This window comes from Octodon degus, unplaced genomic scaffold (genome assembly GCF_000260255.1).
Source record: "Octodon degus isolate 3935 unplaced genomic scaffold, OctDeg1.0 scaffold00069, whole genome shotgun sequence".
NCBI lineage: Eukaryota > Metazoa > Chordata > Mammalia > Rodentia > Octodontidae > Octodon > Octodon degus.
In genome coordinates this window covers 10,808,932-10,828,416 of record NW_004524645.1, presented here as the reverse complement: position 1 = coordinate 10,828,416, position 19,485 = coordinate 10,808,932, and the positions used below count along the sequence as shown (strand labels likewise).

Below are 19,485 nucleotides of genomic sequence, written 5' to 3'. Positions count from 1 at the left end.
CAGATAGCTCAGTGGATTAAAGTACCTGATTAGGCAGAAGCAGGGAGCAAGTTTCAATCCCCTGCATGCCGTGCTGGCCCCATCCCTGGGAGGCACAGAAATAGCAATCGAGACTGGGGGTGGTGGCACACACCTGTAATCCCAGCACTTGGGAGGCTGAAAAACAGGAAGGATCACAAGTCCGAGCTTTATAGTGAGACCCTGTAGACTCTGTACTAACTACTTAAAAAAAGAGGGGCTGGGGAGATGGCTCAGTGGAATAAGGGCTTCCCTGGCAAGTACAAGGGCCTGAGTTCAATCCCTGGTTCTGAAAAAAAAAAAAAAGAAAAGAAAAGAAAATATATACCCCACTATTAAATGGCTCCCACTTCCTGAGAAGCCCTCTTGTGTGCCTCACAGCATCAATACAATGAGCTCCCTAGGATGACGTCTCCCACAGGTTCCTGCAGTTGTAAACATGGCCACTGTCTTATCAGAAAAGACCAATTCCTTCTGGCACCACAAGGACAAGCGTGGGACTTTGAGTTGGGCTTCTAACTCTTAGATGCCAATAGAGTGAAGAATCATTTGATCTAGATAACACACATCTGCGCATCTCAACAAGTACAGGCTGTCTGCTACTACAACAAACAATGGTCTCTACTGGAATGGTCCTGCTGGGCCAACCATACCATAGTTCCTCATTCTCCACAACATGTTTTCACTTAAAGTCACATACTGGCAGCTGGTGGAGGAGTTGCCTTAAGTCTGGCTGTCTCAGAGAGCTGCCACAGGCCAGGGTTGATATAGGGCAGGCATCACTATAGACAAATGAGGCCTAATGTGTCATCTTGCCTTCACTCTGTCATCCCTTCCTGCCCATGCTTGTGATCTGTGCACTTCTTCATCTCTGGCCTGGCGTACTTAAAGGATCTTCCTACACAGTTTTCTGATGAAAGGCACTGAATAAACTGAGGAATAGAGGCTTAAAATGAAGAATTATACCCAAGTGCTTCACACCTTTCCCTATGAATGCCAGAAGGATCTGAAATAGTCCAGCAAGTCCTGTAGCAAATTCTATAGCAAGGCTCTTAGGTAGGCCATTTCCCTAAATCCAAAGCATTTCTCATATAATAATACAGTGGCTAAGGAGACCAATACAATCACACTGGCCTGCAGAGAGCTGATTTAAGGCCTTGGAGGAAGGTATTTTCTCTCCTTAGCTATGTGGTATTATCTGTCCTTAGCAGTTCCCCAAAACCCACTGAGCCACCAAACAAACTATCAAAATGGCCAAACTAAAGGACCAAACCTAAGTTCTTGAATAATTTGTCATCGCTTCCATCGGATTTCTCATTCTCCTTCTTGCTGGCAGTATGCAGAAGTTCTAGTGTACTGCACTACGTTCCTTGCCAAGTGGCTCCTAGACATGCAGGCTTCAGTGGCCAGGCTCTGCTTCTCTCTCCCGCTCCACTTGGCCTGTAGCAAACACATATTGCTAGAGCACGAGCCGAGGAAATCAACTATTTCCCAGCCCCTACCCACACAGAGGTTTCTAGGTAGCCACAGGGTCTGCCTAGGGGAATGAAGAAGGAGAAAAGAAGGCTAAAAGGCAGAAGGGGTGGTCTGGGAGGAAGTTCTGGTGAAGAAAGTTTCTGTTGTTGCTGTTGTTGTTGTTCTCACTAAAGTATCAGATCCCTCCTGCTGGTTCTTGCTGCTTCTGGCTGGCAGAGCTGAAACACAACTCTGAGTCATCAGTGCTACTCATGGCAAGTGCTTCCTGTGTGGGATTTGGGCATTTCTCTTCTATTTTCTTGGCAAAGAGAAGAAAGCAACATGAAGGGATGAAAGAAAGAAATGAAGAAAGAGTTAATCTGCGTTGTTTCCAAGTTCTAATCCGAAGCTCATTCATGTTGGCTGTTAATGTATTATTAAGTCCAGTAATGATACCTCAGAACCACCTGGATGAAAAGTCCTCAGGGCTCTTAACCATCTCCTCAATAGCTGGGAGTTGGGGGAGGGGGGCTTGTCATGTTATTCTGGTGAGTCCTGGCTCAGGTCTTGTTTTCAGTCCCATGTCCCCAAGGAAAGAACTTCTGTCATCTTTCCTAACTCCTCAAAGGAAGTTTTCTAGGCCTCCTACCTTTTGTTATAGGCTCTGCCTTAGTTTGAGGATGGGGGGTTGGATCTGACTCCACAGGAAAGAGCTAACAGGGTGTTAGCTATTAACACCCTATTAAGGTGTTAAGGACTGGGGGGGGTGTTCCCAGGACATGGGACTGTCATCACTGACTCTGAGACAGTCTTGGGCAAATCAGGATGAGTTGGTTACTTTAGAGCAGTCAGCTGTGAGTACTTTGGTGGGAATCATGGAGGTAGTCTAGTATCCTCAGTCTATATTTTGGAAGCAGTGTTTCTCAAATACTAATATACACATGGCTCACCTGGGAATTGTGTTCATAAGGCAGATTCTGATCCAGTGGGTCTGGGCTGCAGCACGCCCTAGTGCTCAGGTGGTGCCAATGCTCTGATATAAGGGCTTGCGAATCTGTTTCAGGGAGACCACAAACCATATCAGAGCCCCCCGTGTGCCTTTGGCTTCTTCTGTGCTTCAACCCAAAAGGATGGATGAGTCTGGTTGGCTTGGCATGGCCAGAAAAGAACAGGACATGTGGGGTCTGTTAAAAGTGCTCTTGCCTAGGAAGTCATATTGAGGTGGCAGATACTGTTGATCCAGAGTTCCCTTCTGACCCCCCTCATGCTTGATGCCTTTCATTTTAAAGCCTTAAAACTTAGTGTTTGAAATATCTCAGACAGTGTTCCAGGAAAGCTTAGCTTTCTTGATAAAAAGGGAATAGATGTTACTGATGTCACCCTTTCTACCTTTTTTCTTCCCCGAACACAGATGTGATGCATTGAGCTGTAGGAGCTGCCTTGCAACCATAAAGAAAAGCCAATAGATGTTTTAACACACTAGCATCACATTGTTGAACCAATTCCTGCAACCACCTACTTGCAGGCCTTTTGATTTCTGAGAAAACTAAAACTATATTTTGTTTAATTCTCTTCCCTCCCCAAGAGTTCAGATTTTCTATTTCTTGTGATGGAATTCATTCTTAACTATACAATTGGACATCCTAAGGCAAATACTACTCTGAGCAGATCGGCAGGGTGGCTGTGGATGGTTGTGCAGATTGTACAAGCCAGGAGGCACCATTCACAATGCCTTTGCACTTATATAGCACAAAACCTGCATTTCTACACAAGTGTTCATGTGGATAGCGCAATGTACAGCTTGTGAAGCTCTTGGTAGTTCCTTGTTCTATTATTGACTTTGATCCTGGGCCAGTTATGTAACTTCTCAGAGCCTCAGTTTCCTCTCTTTAAAGAGGAATAATAATACTTCCCTGGCAGGATTCTTGTAAAGATTAAAGATATGCGTAAAACACCTGGTGCATAGCAGATACTCTATAAATAGTATCTAAATACTAAAAAGGAAAACGTCATATGTTCTGTACGAGCAGCTGTTTGGAGCGCCCTGCACTGAACGAGTGCAGTGATTATAAGGGTCTCCTCTTACAGCTGCAGTGTGTCAGACCCTGCCTACTGTGAGGAACATCTGTTGGGGGGGGCAGTCAGGGCAGAGGACAGAGGATGCAGGAAGGGAAGGGGCAGGGAAGAGAGGGCCACACGAAGGAGGCCACCTACACTGTTTGATGGCTTCTGCTTGTGCATCTGCTGTGTCGTGCATTTATGGGACAAGCATTTCATTCCCAGAGCCCATTGTACTCATTGTAGTGCAGCTGCAAGTCAGGCATTACTAGCCCAAGCTGTTCTAACAGATGCCATGGAAACAGGCCACACTCTTTGTTTCAAGGGTGGGCCCACAGGAGGAGGAGTGCAGAGGGCAGCTGTGGTCACTCCTGGGTGCAACAGGAGACATTGAGACTGCAGGGCAATGGGACTGTCTCCACACACAATCCATCCATCCCGATGACAAAGACTGAGAGAGTGCTTTCTACAGCTCAGTAGAAACACCAGGGTTTGGGTGCTAGTTCTGGTGTCATCCAGAACAGCACTCTCTGGACCAGGTCCATATGTTCTTTCTAGGAACATCTATTGAGCTCCTCCTGTGTAGTAAGCACTCACTGTTCTAGGCCTTGCAGATACAGAGCTGAGTGTGATCAAGAAAAACCTTTGCCTTTACAACGCAAAACCAATCTTCTTAGGGGGAGGCATAATAAACAAACCACATGTGTAAAATATAAAGTTTGTTAGGTGGTGATACATGCTATGGAGAAGCACTAAGTGAAGAAGGGATAATCAGAACCCTGTGGTGACCATTGTAAAGATGGTGGTCACGACAGGCCTTGCTGCCAAGGTGAATTTTGAAGGACACAAGAAAGGGAGCCATGGGTACATCCTGGAGCCAGGTCACACAGAACCTTGTGGGCTACCAGAGCTTTGGCTTTTACCCTGAGTAAAAGAGGTGAGCTTCGAGTGATAGAAAGCAGAAGTGGGACATGGTCTGAAGTTTTCAGAAAGGACCGCTAGCACTTGTCTGCAGAACGGACTAGAAGGGAGTGATAGCAGAATCAGGAAGTCCACAAGCAGGCTTGTACAGTAATTTAGGCGACCGTGATGGCAGTTTGGGTGACTTCATCCTCCTAAAGTCCAGGCAATCAGGCTGTTGGGTGGCGCTGGAGCAGAGAATAGTCCCCATGGGCACCCAGTCAGGCCTCTTCCACACCACTAGGCTGGAACTGTGTGACTCGGCCTCAGGTCAGCCCCAAACTTGGGAACCCAAAGCCTCCCTCACTGCGAAGTGGTGGCAAAATCCAGGTGCCCTGGACCACATCCTGCCTTTAATTGTGCATTGCTGTCATACCATGGGGCTACCAGAGGCGAGCCAGATGTCTGCCAGCCTAATCTTTATCTATCTGCAGTCTTGACCAGCACTCATACAATAAAACAATTGTCTTCCCACGACATTTCTTGTAAAGGCAATGCCAAGTCCAGGGAAGGATTAAAATGTTTAAAAAGACAAAGGGTTAAGTGTGTGGTAAGGAATAAGCTCAGACTCTCCCGTGCAATGGATTCTTTCCTGCCTTGCAAAGCCAGCTCTGTGTGTGTGTGTGTGTGTGTGTGTGTGTGTGTGTGTGTATGTGTGTATTGTATACACGTGCAAGATATTGTGGGAGCTAGAGAAAACAGTTGTGCTCTTGGGTGTTTGGGGCATCAAGAAATGAATACCTTACCTGATTATTACATTTATTTTTACCCTCTTAAGAAAAATCACAGTTAACCCTGTTAGGAGTCCAGATGCTCTGCGTCTGAACTTGAGCTCCACATTTGAAACAATGAATTCAATATTTCTTTCAAATCCTTCCTGGACTCTGAAAGACACCCATTCCTGACCTAAGGACCCCCCTTTCAAATCCCTCCTGGACTCTGAAAGACACCCCTTTCTGACCCCTGCAAGTCCCCCTCCCTTAAGACTAAACTGTGGCCTGAGTGAAACACGCTTGTTCCTTTGCAAGCTTAAAGGTTTCATCAATTCCTTTTCTCCCCAGTGCTCTGCCCCTCCCTTCCCAGCCCCCAGCCTTTTCCGCCTCAGCTATCATTCCACTCCGAGAAATCTTCCCCAGCTTCCTTCTGGACAGGAATCAGTGCCCGTGTCTGTAAGGGACCGTGGCAGCAGCTGCCACCAAACACGAAGCAGCTTTTTTGCCCCATGTATTCTCACACTCAGAGCTGTGAAAAGCCGCCTGTAATGCCATTGAGTGCTGGATGGAAGCTGACACTTTTGTCAGCGGAAAACTGCTAAACATAAACAGGAGAGAAACCCCGAGCTCATGAGGGGAGGTGCTGGCTGCTTCTTTTTTTTCATCCAGTAGGGTGAGGCCACATTTTTGCTAATGCTGGGCACCTGGACTGAAGAGACTTGGGAACAATGGGGGACCCAGGACCAAAGTAGGACTTAAAAGAAAATCTCAGTCCCTGGGGAGCAGGGCAAGGACAGTGCTTGTTGGCTTTCACATTTGCCAAAAGAGCTTGTTATTCACCACCATTAAAGAAACTGGCCCTGTGCAGGCCTGGCCTTCCAGGAAAGGGGTGCTTTTCTGATGCTAATGTACAGCCCAGCCCTTTTTAATGAAGGGCCTACTCATCTTGAAATGCATTTAAACAGATCCCCTCTCCTTCTCCCAGCCTCTCTTCTCTGTTTTTAGCATGGGGAAAACTTGTTTCCCCAAATGCACCCATAGAGGTGGTAAAATTAATTTAAACAGCCATGTGTCAAGCCTGTTTTTTGTTTGTTTGTTTGTTTTTTAAGTGGGACAGTCCAGTGTACAACTTTGTACTCTGGGAATCATTATGCAGAGCAGGGCATGGTGCTACCTTGATCCTACATTCACCTTACTTGTTGGGGGAGGGTGTGTTCCCCAAGGACTTGGTTTTCTTTCCCCTGTCTACAGCCTGATTTTCATTCTGCAATTCACACTTTCCACAGGAAAGGCCTCCAGGAGTTCTCTGAGGTTGTTTGGAAGATCATGCACCTATGTGACGTGGGCAAGCATGTTCATGTGTGTGTGTGTGTGTGTGTGTGTGTGTGTGTGTGTGTGACTATGCACATGTGATGGCACATACGTGCACATCTTTACATGTGTTCGAATAAGTGTGTATATACATGTGTGTATATCATTCATTTTTACCAGTCTCAACTCTCTCCTTCAGTAAGTTTATCTTCTTTCCTATGATCTCTGTACTAAGAATGCTTAACATTTCCATTATGTTTCCACCCTTCCCCTCAGTCCCTACGATGCCCCAACCTGCATGGGGACAAAGCCACATGGGGGCTCAGCACTCTTTTCACCAAGCTCCACCTCCTGTACACCTGCACAGTCAGCCGCCCTCTTGCTGGGCCCCCGCAGCTGAGCAAAGCTCTGTGACATCTCTGGCATCTAGCACCTCCTGTGAAAAGTGTGTGCAAAATGGGCCATGGGTCGTCCCCCTCTCTGGTGAATCTGGCTTGTCCTTGCAACTTGCTCCTGTCTGCCAAGGTTCAGAAAGTGACACCCCTAAGTGAAGGTCACAGAAGCCAAGTTTCTCTCTGGCCTTCTGTCCTGTTTCTCACTCCATTTTCTTTCCCCAAGGCAGGCCACAGAAACTAGAATTTCTCCTCACCAAGGCAGATCACAGCAACCAGAGCCTGCTTGCTGCACAGCAAGCCATAGCGCCTAAAAATATTATTCTACCCTTCCCCTTTCTGCCTTGGAGCCGGCCATAAAGCCATTATCTGACCTTAGTTCTCTAATAGTAGATCATAAGGCTGCTGTTTCAGAAAGGATCCTGCTGCATACCCAGGAGGAAAGAATATTACACAGAACGCCCAAGAAAAATCTAAAGAGACAGACCTTCCTTGCTGCGTTTTCCCACTCAGTCGGGCCCTTTAGCTTATACTCCTTTAGTCCAGTCTTGCTTCTGCATGGCTGTCCATGCTTCATTGAACCTAAATATAAAAGTGGATAGTTCACCCCAAGTGTTTGCCTCTGCATTCTGAAGCCTCCCATGCATGGAAAACTCTGATTAAAAAGTTACGTTATATTTTTCTTTCATTATAGAGATGTCAGCGATGACCCTTTATGTTGATCAGGAAAATGATCATTGCCCCTTTCTCACCTACGATAGAAAACAGAATTCTAGCAGCAACAGGAAGAAGCATCTGTGCTGCTGGGCTTGCCCTCTCAGGATCCTGGGGGCTCTCCCGCCAGCACACAAACAAGCCCACGCTAGCCTGCTGGAGGCTAAGAGGCCACATGGTGAGAGGAGCCAGCCAGCGCAGCCGCCCAAGCTGACTCCAGCGTGGGAGTGAGGCTATACTAGATCTTCCCACCGGGGATGAGTAGGCTCGGACCAGATGGTCTCCCAACTGACCGGCAGGATTATAACAGCATAAGTGTGTATACTAAAGTACCAGCAGACGATACCAGACACATAGCCACTGTGGCCCTGCAGACACTGCTTTTCATACTTGACCTCCTGTTGCCTGACTCGGAGAAAAAGTTGAAAGGAAATTGAAAACATTAAAAATCACATTTGGATATATCAAGAACCTGCCTTTATTGAGACAAATCAAGCTACAGTCCCCAGCTTAAGATGGTTTGACTTCATAATTTTTCAATTTCATATTAGTAGGAAAGCAATACATGTTCAGTAGAGACTGAGCTTTAGCTATGAACTTGGAATTTTGCCCAAGTTTGTGATGTGCCTTATGATCATCTCTTGAGGTGCTGGGCAGCTCCAAGTCGGCCTATGCAGCCGCCAGGAGAACCAAGCAATAGAGCTGGAAATCCCATTCAAGCCAACCACCCCCCTACTGGGAATTTTCCCAGAGGAACTGAAAATGTCATATCATAGTGATATATGTGCACCTATGTTCACAGCAGCACAATTTGCGATAGCCAAATCTTGGAAGCAACCAAAATGCCCATCACCTGAGAAATGAATGAAACAGATGTGGTATTTTTATACAATGGAGTATTACTCAGCTATAAAGAATGATAAACTCAAAAAAAGAATGATAAACACGAAGCCTTTATATTTATGTGGATGCCACTTGAAGATACACTCATAAGTGAAATAAACCAGACCCACATGTGTAAATAATGCTATAGTGTCTGCATTGGTAAACTAGGATCCTGGGTAGTTAGGGGCAGTAAATACATCACTGGCTTACTCTAAACTTACCACAGGATTATTGTGACATAGCCCCACCAGAAGTCAAGAGGCATCTGTGTATAATACCAGGACAGCCCCACAAATGCTAAGTTAAATGGGTCACCATGTCACCCGGCATGCAAGCAGAACTTGGCCCAAAGTGAGCCCTCAATAAATAGTGGTTGGATTTCTGAACTCTTCTAATCTGATTCCTCATTTTACACAAGGACACAGAGGTTCACCGGTATTACACAGCTTCTTAAAGTCATGCAACTTAATTTTGGGGGGGGGCAGAAGCAGGGATTGAAAAATAAAGTCCTTGTTTTATTTTTATTTTTTTTCCTTTTTTAAGGAACCGGGGATTGAACACAGGCCCTTGCGCTTGCCAGGGAAATGCTTATTCCACTGAGCCATCTCCCAGGCCCAAAGTCATGCAACTAATAGCAGGACTCCTTTTCAACATGATGCTCAAAGAGAGGGTGCTAGGACGCCTCATGACTCTCCTGAGCAGGGAAGTAGTGTTCCCTAGCAGTCACACTGTCCCCTCATTTGAATGCATAGTCTTTTGTGTTTCTGATGGGTACATAGTACGTGTTCAATTAATGTTCAGTGAGGACATGCATGTTGGAAACATGCCATACCTGTGGGTCCATTCTCTCCACTCACACAGAATCACAGAGAAATGAATCACCATTAGAAAGTTCAGCCTAAGTTGCTTTTGCAGCAAATGCTTATGAGGTACAAAAAAAGGAACAGATTACTAGATTACTTCCTACACCCCAGGGAGAAAACAGAAGCCTCCAAGAGGTCAGCCTTATTTATCTCATACTTTTCTCATTCTGTTCAGTCAAGGTCACCATCCTCTTGTTCTGCCTCCAATTGAGAAGGCTGCTTGCTAGCAGAGCAAACCCAGGTAACAGAACAATCGATGATCTCTGTGCCAGACCAAGCATGTGCTAAGTGTCACTTTCTCCTGCTCTCATTTTCTCCCAACAAGAAGAACTAAACTCATTTGTACAGAGGAGGCAGCCAAGAAGAAAAAAGCTGTCTGCCCTTAAGCCCAGATGTCTCAAGGCTTCTCTGTTTCTTTTTTCAGCTATGCCATGGCCATGTGCATCTGTGTCTACATTTTCACATGCATGAGTGTTGAGCATGCGTGTGGCGTGAGCTCCTGTAGGCAAGAGCTGCATGGTTCACAGCTCTATCTATCCCCAGTACCAAACGCACATGCAGCACCCCATAATATGCCCAGTGAGTCAAAGAATAGAGTGTACTCAGAGGTCTCTGCTACTCCCACAGCCATAGGTCTCCACCACGGTTGTATCATGTCATCAAAACATAAATGGCAACCTCAGAACAAATGCCCTCGCACAAGTTATTAAGATTCTGTCTGTCTGCTTCTTGTACTATGGATAACCACTAAGAAGATAACAATGTACAGTGTATTGATTATCAAAACTGTCCTATTAATCAGCTGTGAAACTGTCTCATTCATATTTATTTCTCAATACAAATTTAAAAAAAGATTCTGTCAGTTCTGAGCCCACCCATTCTGTGGTCTGCTTTGCTACCATCAGCTTTGCCAGTTGCATCCTCTTCTATTTTGCCAATAGAGAGAGTGACAGGTAGACTGGCAAGGTGAAGGAGGAAGGAGCTGTTGTCTCTCTCTCCGTGTTCTTCTGACCATCTCTTTAGTAACAGCCCTTCATTTGGACTAAAATACACTACTATAGTGGTTGTTTTCTCCCAAAATCTAGCCCATTTTGGGAACCCCAGAACCACTCCTGCTGTTCACTCTTTGACATACTGGCATTAGCCAGGTAGTGCTTCTTCCTAGGGGACTAGGTCTCATCTCTGGAGGGCGTCACATCCAAACGTCCAAGTTTTCATAAGCCTGTCCCCTCCTTTTGCACTTGTCCCTAGTTTTAACGATGGCTGGCTCTTTCTGCACTTTCCAACCTTTCTGCCTTTCCAGTCTTCTAACATCTGTTTAACCAATACCTTCTATTAAGCTCTTTGTTAAAATAGATGACATGCTACTCTTCTGGCTTAATCCTGCCTAACTGGTATCGGAACTATGGTGTTTTTAGGGAAAACAGTATCTTGTGCACTCTTACCTGAAGATTAGAAGTCAAGTATAGTAAACTCTACTTAGTGTTGAGTAGGAGCTTTCTAAATCTAGCTCTGACATAGAAAAAAAATGCCTCCCACCTATAGTAAACAGGACACAAACAGTGTCTATGGACCCAACCCACAGCAGATCCTCCAAAATATTTATTCAACAAATGAATGTCCCTTTGGCAGAAACTACAATGTGCTCCTCAGGCAGAACCTGTTAACTTTTTCTTCTCAAAACACAGCTGGACTACACTTCCCAGTCTCCCTTGCCACTGGGGGGGGGTTGCAACTGAGTCCTGGCCAATGAAATATGCACCACTCCAGAAGTTGAGGATAGCTATCTCCTATGAGGGAGGCTTCTCTGTGGGCCAGCTAGATTTAGAACATCAAATGGACTATTCTGAGGCAGAATCACAAAGTAGAGGGGACTAGTCTCTGATCTGCCTGGGCATTACCAGCTAGAGGATCTCCAGAAAAGTTACAATAGAAAATGTTGAAATGAATCCTTACCTGAGCAAACAAGGTAGGCCTATTGTAATTTGGGAATTGCTTGCTCTAGCAATTAGCATCACCTGATCCACAAAGAGGTCAAAGACAGAAGCTTGATCTGTGGCCCTGGCCTTAAAACTCCCCAAAGCAGGCTTTAGAGCATGAAGGTGGCTGAGCTGGAATTTTAGGTATTAGCATAGGTTCCTTTCAACAACTGGAGGAAGAACTTGAAAGACACAGCCTCCTGAGAGAAGATCCCCACCCAGGAGGGAGGTCACATGACTAGGAAGAGTGCTTCCTTCTGCTAACAGAGGGCTCTTGTAGGTAAATGTATGGATGATTAACCAAACTGACTAGATCTTGCAGAGTTCCTGTCCCTGGATTCTTGACAGAATAACAAAAGATCATCTGCACTGGAGGATTTTAGACTTTGAACTGGGAAGGGCAAAGCCTGAGTTCAGTGATTTTTGCAATTAATAAGTATTTTGATTATAAAAGCAATGTAGATTTACTGAGAAAGAATTAGAAAATCAGAATAGATGGGGACAAGTCCATATTTTACACTGCAGCATCTAAATGAATCACTGTCGACATGTTAATGTATCTTCTCTCCCAAATCTTGCCTGGCTTATACTTTTTACATGGTTGTGAAAAGCCAGTCCAAAACATCAGAGGTGAATCCTATATCTGTCTTGTCCTAGTCCTACCACCTTGCACAAGTTACTTTGAGTATCTTTGAGTTTTCATTTCTTCATCTATAAAATGGAGCAATGATTCTAATTTCATTAAATTCGTAGTAAGAATTAAATGATGCTATACATAAAAACACTTGGCGCAATGTCTGCTTGGCTCACCCAAAGCACTTAGGAAATGGCAGCTCTAGTTATAGGTATGTGTAGAATTGTCTTGACTGAAAGAAAATATTACCTAGGGTTTCTGATTATAAAAGTGACCCTTTCCAATTGCAGGCAATTAGAAAAATGTGAAAAAAAATATAATAAAGAAATCCTGCCGTTCCATCTCTGTATTGAATTTTGGTTTCAGAAAGGCTCAAACCTATCAACTCCCGGATTCCATGTACTTTTCTGTGAAAGAATCTCTAGTGCCAAAAGAAAAAAGAGTAAGAGTTCAGAGAAGGGAGCAAAATTCGAACTCAAAGAAAGCACTAGCATAAAGATGGAAGGGAAATTTGACACGACACAGGCAGCAATGGAACCTTTTATTTTGATAGTAATGGTATTTGATTTCATGTTTCATAACTACAAAAAAATCAAGAACTGCCTAGTAAGTACTTGTGAAGCACCCTTATTTTCCTCTCTGCAAGAGCTCTGTTCTGTGCAAGAAAAGCAGCCATTGAGCACATTTCTCCTCCATCAGCTCCCACTGCCTCCTGGGGAAAGGAACCTACACTTACCTGTTTCTAGAATATGCTCTGACTTCCTAGTAGTGTTCACGTTCATCAATGTGATCGCCCTTTGAGCTCTAAGCATTTCTTCATTATGTTCATTTTTCTAGGCCTTAGATTTTTTTACATTTTTACTAGTGCATGTTTGCAGTGCTTAATGAGTACATTCTTGGTGGGAAGTTGGTCTGTGTACACAACACATCTTATTCTGTTTTGAATCGCTTTCCTTCTCTTCCAACTCCCTCCATCTCTTGGTCCTTTTCCCTTTTGCAGAAGGTCTAGCTCTCCATCTCCTACTGTGTAGGCATTAACCTTTGCCGCCCTTCATAGCAATGCTAAGGACAATGTTAAGTTTTCATTCTGAAGCTAACTAGGGATTATAGGTAGGCAAAAGTCACATGATTCTCCATGCAGTTTGTAGAGTGGACCAAGTTGCAATGCTCTGCATCTAGCTCTCAAATGGATCAGAACAGCTGTTGCAGATACAGATGCCGCTGCTTTGTGGTTTGTATCAATGCTACTCAAAGTATGGTCTGTGGACCAGCATCTCCAGGACACTTGTTATACAGTTCCGCTCAGTCAAAATCTCTGAGAGTGGGGCTCAGAAGTCTACATTCTGTCCAACCCTCCTGAGGATTTTTGTGTATGCTGAAGTTTGAAAATCGCTGGTTTGCATCACCTCTGCCTGCCTACCTGTCTGTCTGTCTGTCTGTCTTCCTCTCTCCTTCCCCCCTCCCTCCCTTCCTCCCCCTTCCCTTTCTCTCTCTCTCTTCCTCCCTTCCTTCCTCCCTCCAGGACTTCTGCAAGGTAAAGTTCCCTTTGCAGCACTTTGCATCAGCCCCACCCTTTCACACTGGGACATATGAATAGGAGATGCTTCTGAAGCTCAGCCAACCAGTCATAACCACTTGAAGAGAGGAAACTAAGGGAACGGCCAACTCACTCTGGTGTTGTAAGGACACTGGGCAGATCCAAACATCCACAGGCCACTGCTGCAGTATACATGATTAGCACAACCGCCATGGTGTGCTTGGCACTCTCCCTGTTCCTGCTGGCATGGGCCAGTGCCAGGAAGGAATGAGCATCAGAGCCAGGCAGTGATGCCAAGTGGCCCCAGTGGGATGCTTTGCTGTAGCAGGTCAGGGAAGGGGCAGAAATGTAAAAACTGCTTTTTGCAACTGGGAAGTAGGCACGCAAGTACATAGAACCTGGGCAGGCTCTCTGCAGGCTGCTCCAAAACGCTCTGGCAGCCTTACACAGCTGCAGTAGTGGGAGTTGGAGTGCACACGACTTGCTGCAGGCCCAGCTCTGGCTCCAGCTCTGTGTGGACGTCAGGCACCTAGTGAGTGACTGGCCATGCCAAGATTAAGCCCTCTGCATGGTGCCCCTTTCAGAGAGAAAGGCGGCAGTTTTGTTTCCCGGCATCTCCTCTTCTAACCCCTCCCCAGTGAAAGGGGTTCAAAACTACTTGGTAGAGTATTTCTTTTTTATCCTTAACATTTATTAAAGAGGTCTATTGTTTATTAAGAGATGGTTCCAGAAAAAAGAAGAAGAGCTATATAAGACTGAGGTCTCAGTCAAAGTCTCATCAAGCTTGCACAAGGAAATTTGCAGTATGACTTACAACTCAGACTTGTCTCAGTTTGAGGAAGGAAGCTAGGCTCTTATACCCATCAGCCTTTGTGTAAGGAGGTTTGTCTGTGGTGTGTGTGTGTGTGTGTGTGTAAATTCAGCTGTTTTGTGTCCTTCCAGCCCATGTGCAAAGCAGGTCCAATAGCCCAGTGATAGATGGACAAGGGGAGAGATCCTAAAATAATTCCTGAGGGTCCAGAGAGCATCTACACTCTGTACTATATACTCCTTAACTCATAATTACCATGTAATAAATGTGAATTAAAAGTCATCATTGGGGCCGGGGAGATGGCTCAGTAGAATAAGCACTTGCCTGGCAAGCACAAGGGCCTGAGTTCAATCCCCGGTTCTGCCAAAAAAATAAAAATAAAAATAAAAGTCATCATTATCATCACTGACCTTTCATTAGGCTCTTGGGCCAGGCATACTGCACTGTGTAGTGGCAGTACCATGGTTCCCACCGAGTCACTAAGCTGTTCATCTTCACAATGACTCTGGGAGGGAGATGGAAGACAAATACCAGTTGGACTTCTTCTGGGGAGGAGAAAGGGAGCAGCAAGTCTATTAAAATATTTTGCATCGCTCACAGAAGAGCCTTGTGTAGGAACAGTTACTGTCAAATCATTGCTTACTGCTCTAAATCAGGCTGTCTAGTTATGAATCTCAACTCTGCCAATTGACTTCAAGCAAATTGCTTAACATCCCTGTGCTTCAATTCCCTCATCTATGAAATGGGGCCAGCAGTAGTGCCTAACTCATAGCATTGTGGAGAAGGTTCTATGAGCTGAGTCAATCGACTCACTTCCAGACCAATGGGGCAAACAGTCAACAATGTGTGAGCTTAGAACTGTGACACCGCTCATTATTTACATCCCCAGGAAATGCCTTGGCTTTTGCCCTAACCACAGCTTAGAAAAGTGAAATTCTTAAAAGTTCTTCCTAAGATTGGATCTTTATCAAGAGTTAGGGTCTAGATTCCTAAGTGCAGTCTTTTCTGTTTTCCCTCTTGTCATCAATGAAATCAGATGCCTTGGTCTGACCAGTTTCTCTCTTCCTTAGAATGCCACTCCACCTTCTCAAATACCAAAGTGGCCTGGTGTGTAGACACAGGACTGAAATCTAATTACCCTAGCTAGACTTCTTTAGCTTTTATCCTTTTATCCCTGACAATCTCTTCTGCCTCTTCCTGGTGACAAACATCTTCATTCTAAAAAACCCAAATTTGGTTGTGGCCCGAATTTGTAAAAGAAGCCCCTGGTTATCCCATGCTGTAGAATCTGCCTCCTTACTGAAAACAGGAGGATCACTATGACTCCAAGCTGCCTAGTGAGAACCTGTACCAAATACATTTTAAAAAAAGAATCTGCCTCCTTATAAGACTCCAATGGCAACATGCTGTGCCAGCCTAGCTAAAGGGAACTTGGATCCTCAGCAACTCTTCCCTAAGGTTACTGTAGAAGCCCCAGTAAGAGCACATGTGTAGAAGAGTATGTTCTCACACACAGGAGTATGCACACACACAGTGTGCTGAGCATCTATCCTATGGAACAAACATTAACGAATCAGAAAATGGAGTTCAGAGTGATTACCCATAGCAACATGACTAGTAATTATTTTAGTTAGGATCAGCTCAAGGATGTTGCAATAACAAATAACAACCATATTAGAGGTTTGCTTTTTGACAATTTTTTTTAAAAAAACTTTATTTAATTGATACAGGGTCTCACTAAATAGTTCAGACTCATAGTCATCCTCCTGTCTCAGCCTCCCCAGTGCTGGTATTAAGGCATGTGCCACCACTCCAGGTTTTGGGGTTGGCATGGCACTAGGGATAGAACCTGGGTCCTTGCACTTGCCAGGCAAGTATTTACACCACCAAGCTATCTCCCCAACCCAAGGTTTGCTTTTTGCTCATGCCATCTGCGTAAAGTAGGCCAGTGGGGGTGGGCTCTGTACCACATGATTATTCAGGGTCTCAGGCTAACAGAGGTTCCACCTGCTCCACACAGAGGTCAGAGTTTGCTGTGGCAAGTGGTAAGAGCATACTGAAAAGTGACACAAATTCATATACTCAAAGCCCATCAACCAGAATGAATCCTTTGTCTCCCCTCTTCTGAAGAGGAGTGAGCAGTGCATTTTTCTAAGTGCCCATAAGGAAGGGGGTGCTGGCTATACCAGAGCTAGTGATGTTTAGGATTTAGGGTAAACAGAGCTGTGAAAAAAGGGGTTCCAATCAAGGTCTTGTGGTCTGTAATACCTCTGTCCTGTCTACTTAATGAGAAGACACCTGCTTATGGGTACTTAAACTAGACAGCAAAAAGGTCCCTGTAGCCTTTCGGGCACATTGCTAAGAACTAGAAAGGAAGGAAGGTGGGAAACACTATCTAATTGCCAATGATCTTCATAGTACCATTCATTCACTCAACAATTTCATTTAGTATAAACTTTATGCCCGATACAGTTCATGAGGCTTCTATCTTCAAAGGCCAAGCAGATGAGCAGATAGATAGTACAGAAGTAAACAAGCCCATTACTATGATATACCCCAGACGATTAAAGACTATGGGGGACCAGAGAAGGTGAAGGGTTGCAATGTATTAAATAGGGTAGTTGAGAAGAACCTCACTGAGAAAAAAAGGTAAGATGTGAATGGAGATTTCAAAAGGATGCGGTGAGGGGGCCGGGGAGATGGCTCAGTGGAATAAGCGCTTCCCTGGCAAGTGCAAGGTTCTGAGTTCAATCCCCAGTTCAAAAAAAAAAAAAAAAAAAAAAAGGAGGCAGTGAGGGCCCTATGAATGTTTGGGGGAAGTACTCCAGGCAGTGGGAACAACAGGGACAGAGGGCATGTATGTATGGTATATTCAAGAAGCAACAAGGAAGCAGTACCATTGGGATGTAGTGAAAAAGAGAGCGACCAGTATATATGTGATCAGAGAGGCTTCAGAGAGTGGTCATGGGCTAGTATATGTCCCTGCAGGCTGTTGGGAGTTTTATTTGAAATAAAATGGAAAGCTGAAAATCTTAGCTAAAAAGAAATAAGGAGAATGGGGCAGTAGCCTGAGGTGTAAGCAGGGTAGCAGGAAAGACATGGTATATGCAACCTGGATATCTAATGTGCTTCCAGGAAGAAAAGATGTATGCGCCCTGCCTTAGAGCCAACAAAACTGCTTTTGATCTTTCTGTGTGGTATTGCGCACCCACCAGTGGACAGCCTGGCCTCAGAATGGTGAGCCTCTCCACTGGCTACGGGTGTCAACAAGAGTGTGACTCCAAACCCCTCTAAGGTCCCTTCTTTTTCAGGACATATCCATGGCTTCCTGCTCCATGCTTATGTGAGCCTTTGACTCCAGGGGTTTTCTGTGGTCACTGGCCTCCACTTCTCTAGGAATTGCCCTCCATCAGCAAGGGGAAGGTTGTAAATAAACACCAGGTTTCCGTACTGCCTAAGCAGGAAAGGGAAGTGTGCTTTACTCAGCCTCCCGGAGGTCTCCGGCAGGGCTGAACCCATGGTCCAAGCTGGGAGCCTTGGTTTATGCCATACCATGGTGGCTCACTTCTGGCTTTGTGTCAGCTGTCCAATTCCTAACCATTGCTTCCTCAGACCACCTTCTAAATCATAGGGAGTACTCTCATGTCTGCTTTCAGAGGAAACCAACTAAGACACTGACAGAGTGCAGGTAGGGCATATCACTCTCATAAGTCTCAGCTTCCACACCTTGAAATGAGGGTGTCAGAGTAGCTGAGTCCAGGAACTTTATCAGCCTGCAAATAAGAAAATGGCACAAACCTCCTGAAATCAGAGCTCAAGATGAAGTTCACTGTTCTTATCCTTTTCCACTTCTGCCTTTCTCTCTTCTCTGTAAAATGGGCAACACTCCATACGTCCTGTGATGTCTTCTAAAAGTTGGGGGCACTGCTACACTCCCTAGGAAGGCTGAGCAGGAAGGCCTCCTGCCCGTGGCTGGCTCTGCAATTCTCCCTTCCTGTGGATGTGCTAGGAACAGCTTCCCTTTTGTTTTATCCTCTGATCCCCATCTGCTCAGCAACTGCCCAAATTCAATTCAGGCATCACGTGTCCCCAGCCTCCAGTCCGGCATTGTCTCTTAGGAATCACTCCAATCCCCCCAAACAAAGGCTCTCAAACCAGAATAAACCCTCTGACATCAGCCTGGCGGGTCAGGAAGCTGAGCAGGACAGTCCCCATAACCGCCTCTTTTAAAGCCTTTGGCTTTGCTGACCTTTGTCTAACCCGCAATACAACATGTTCCCTTGTCACCACAGTCCAGCCAACACATTTCCTAGTTGACCTAGCTGCTCTGCTGAGCCAACAGACCACCTCCATTTTTGTGGACCTGAAGTTTTCCTTTTTTTTTTTAAGTTCATCTGTATTTTATAGAAATTAATCTTCAAAGGGTCTGATTTTTGAGAAGTTAATCTCATCACCAGGGCAATATTAGGCAGAAGCCTGCCCTCATCTATGCCTAGGACAAACTAGGAAGCACTACTGGAAATCCTTCAGCTAGACAATTTATTTCAAATTCACTTTCCTTTTTCCTTCACACGCAAGGAGATTCCATCTTTTCTAGGTATATATTTGCCCCATTTCAAGTGTTTTTGTTCAGTTTGCTTGGACTCAGATTTTAAAATAAAGCTTCTATCAATCTGTGGTGTTTTGTTAGGACTAACCTAGTCAGTTTTGCTGATTCCAAACCCCAGCAGAACAAGCAAAGGTCTATCAGAAACTGTGCTTCAAGATTGAAGCGTATGCATGCTTGAAAGACAAGAGAAAAACACCCTACTTTTTCTTGTTTTGGATTGACCTTTGTCTTGCAAGGACTTGACAAGAATCTTTGTTTTCCTTTCTGTCAGTACTTGGCTGCTTATATTTTAATTTACATCCATGGTTTGATCACTTTATGGAAAATTAAGATTAGAATTCACCTAGACTTTCCTTATTGGAAAAACTAAAATGCCAAAGAAGCAGAATATCATGGTATTCAAATGTCTTTTTACAATCAAACAATATTTACAAATAAACATTCTCAAAGATTTCATGGTGGGGCTGGTGAGATGGCTCAGTGGTCTGGAGCACCTACGTAGAACGAGCTTAGCAAAGCACAGGGACCACGGTTCAATCCCCCAGC

The 19,485-nt window shown here is 44.9% G+C and overlaps 1 protein-coding gene across 2 annotated transcripts in view; it reads right to left on the bottom strand.

Moving 5' to 3' along the window:
• Positions 1–19,485, bottom strand: part of Nhs (NHS actin remodeling regulator) — a 369,326-nt gene that overhangs the window by 179,906 nt on the left and 169,935 nt on the right. The gene's annotated exons all lie outside the window — the stretch shown is intronic.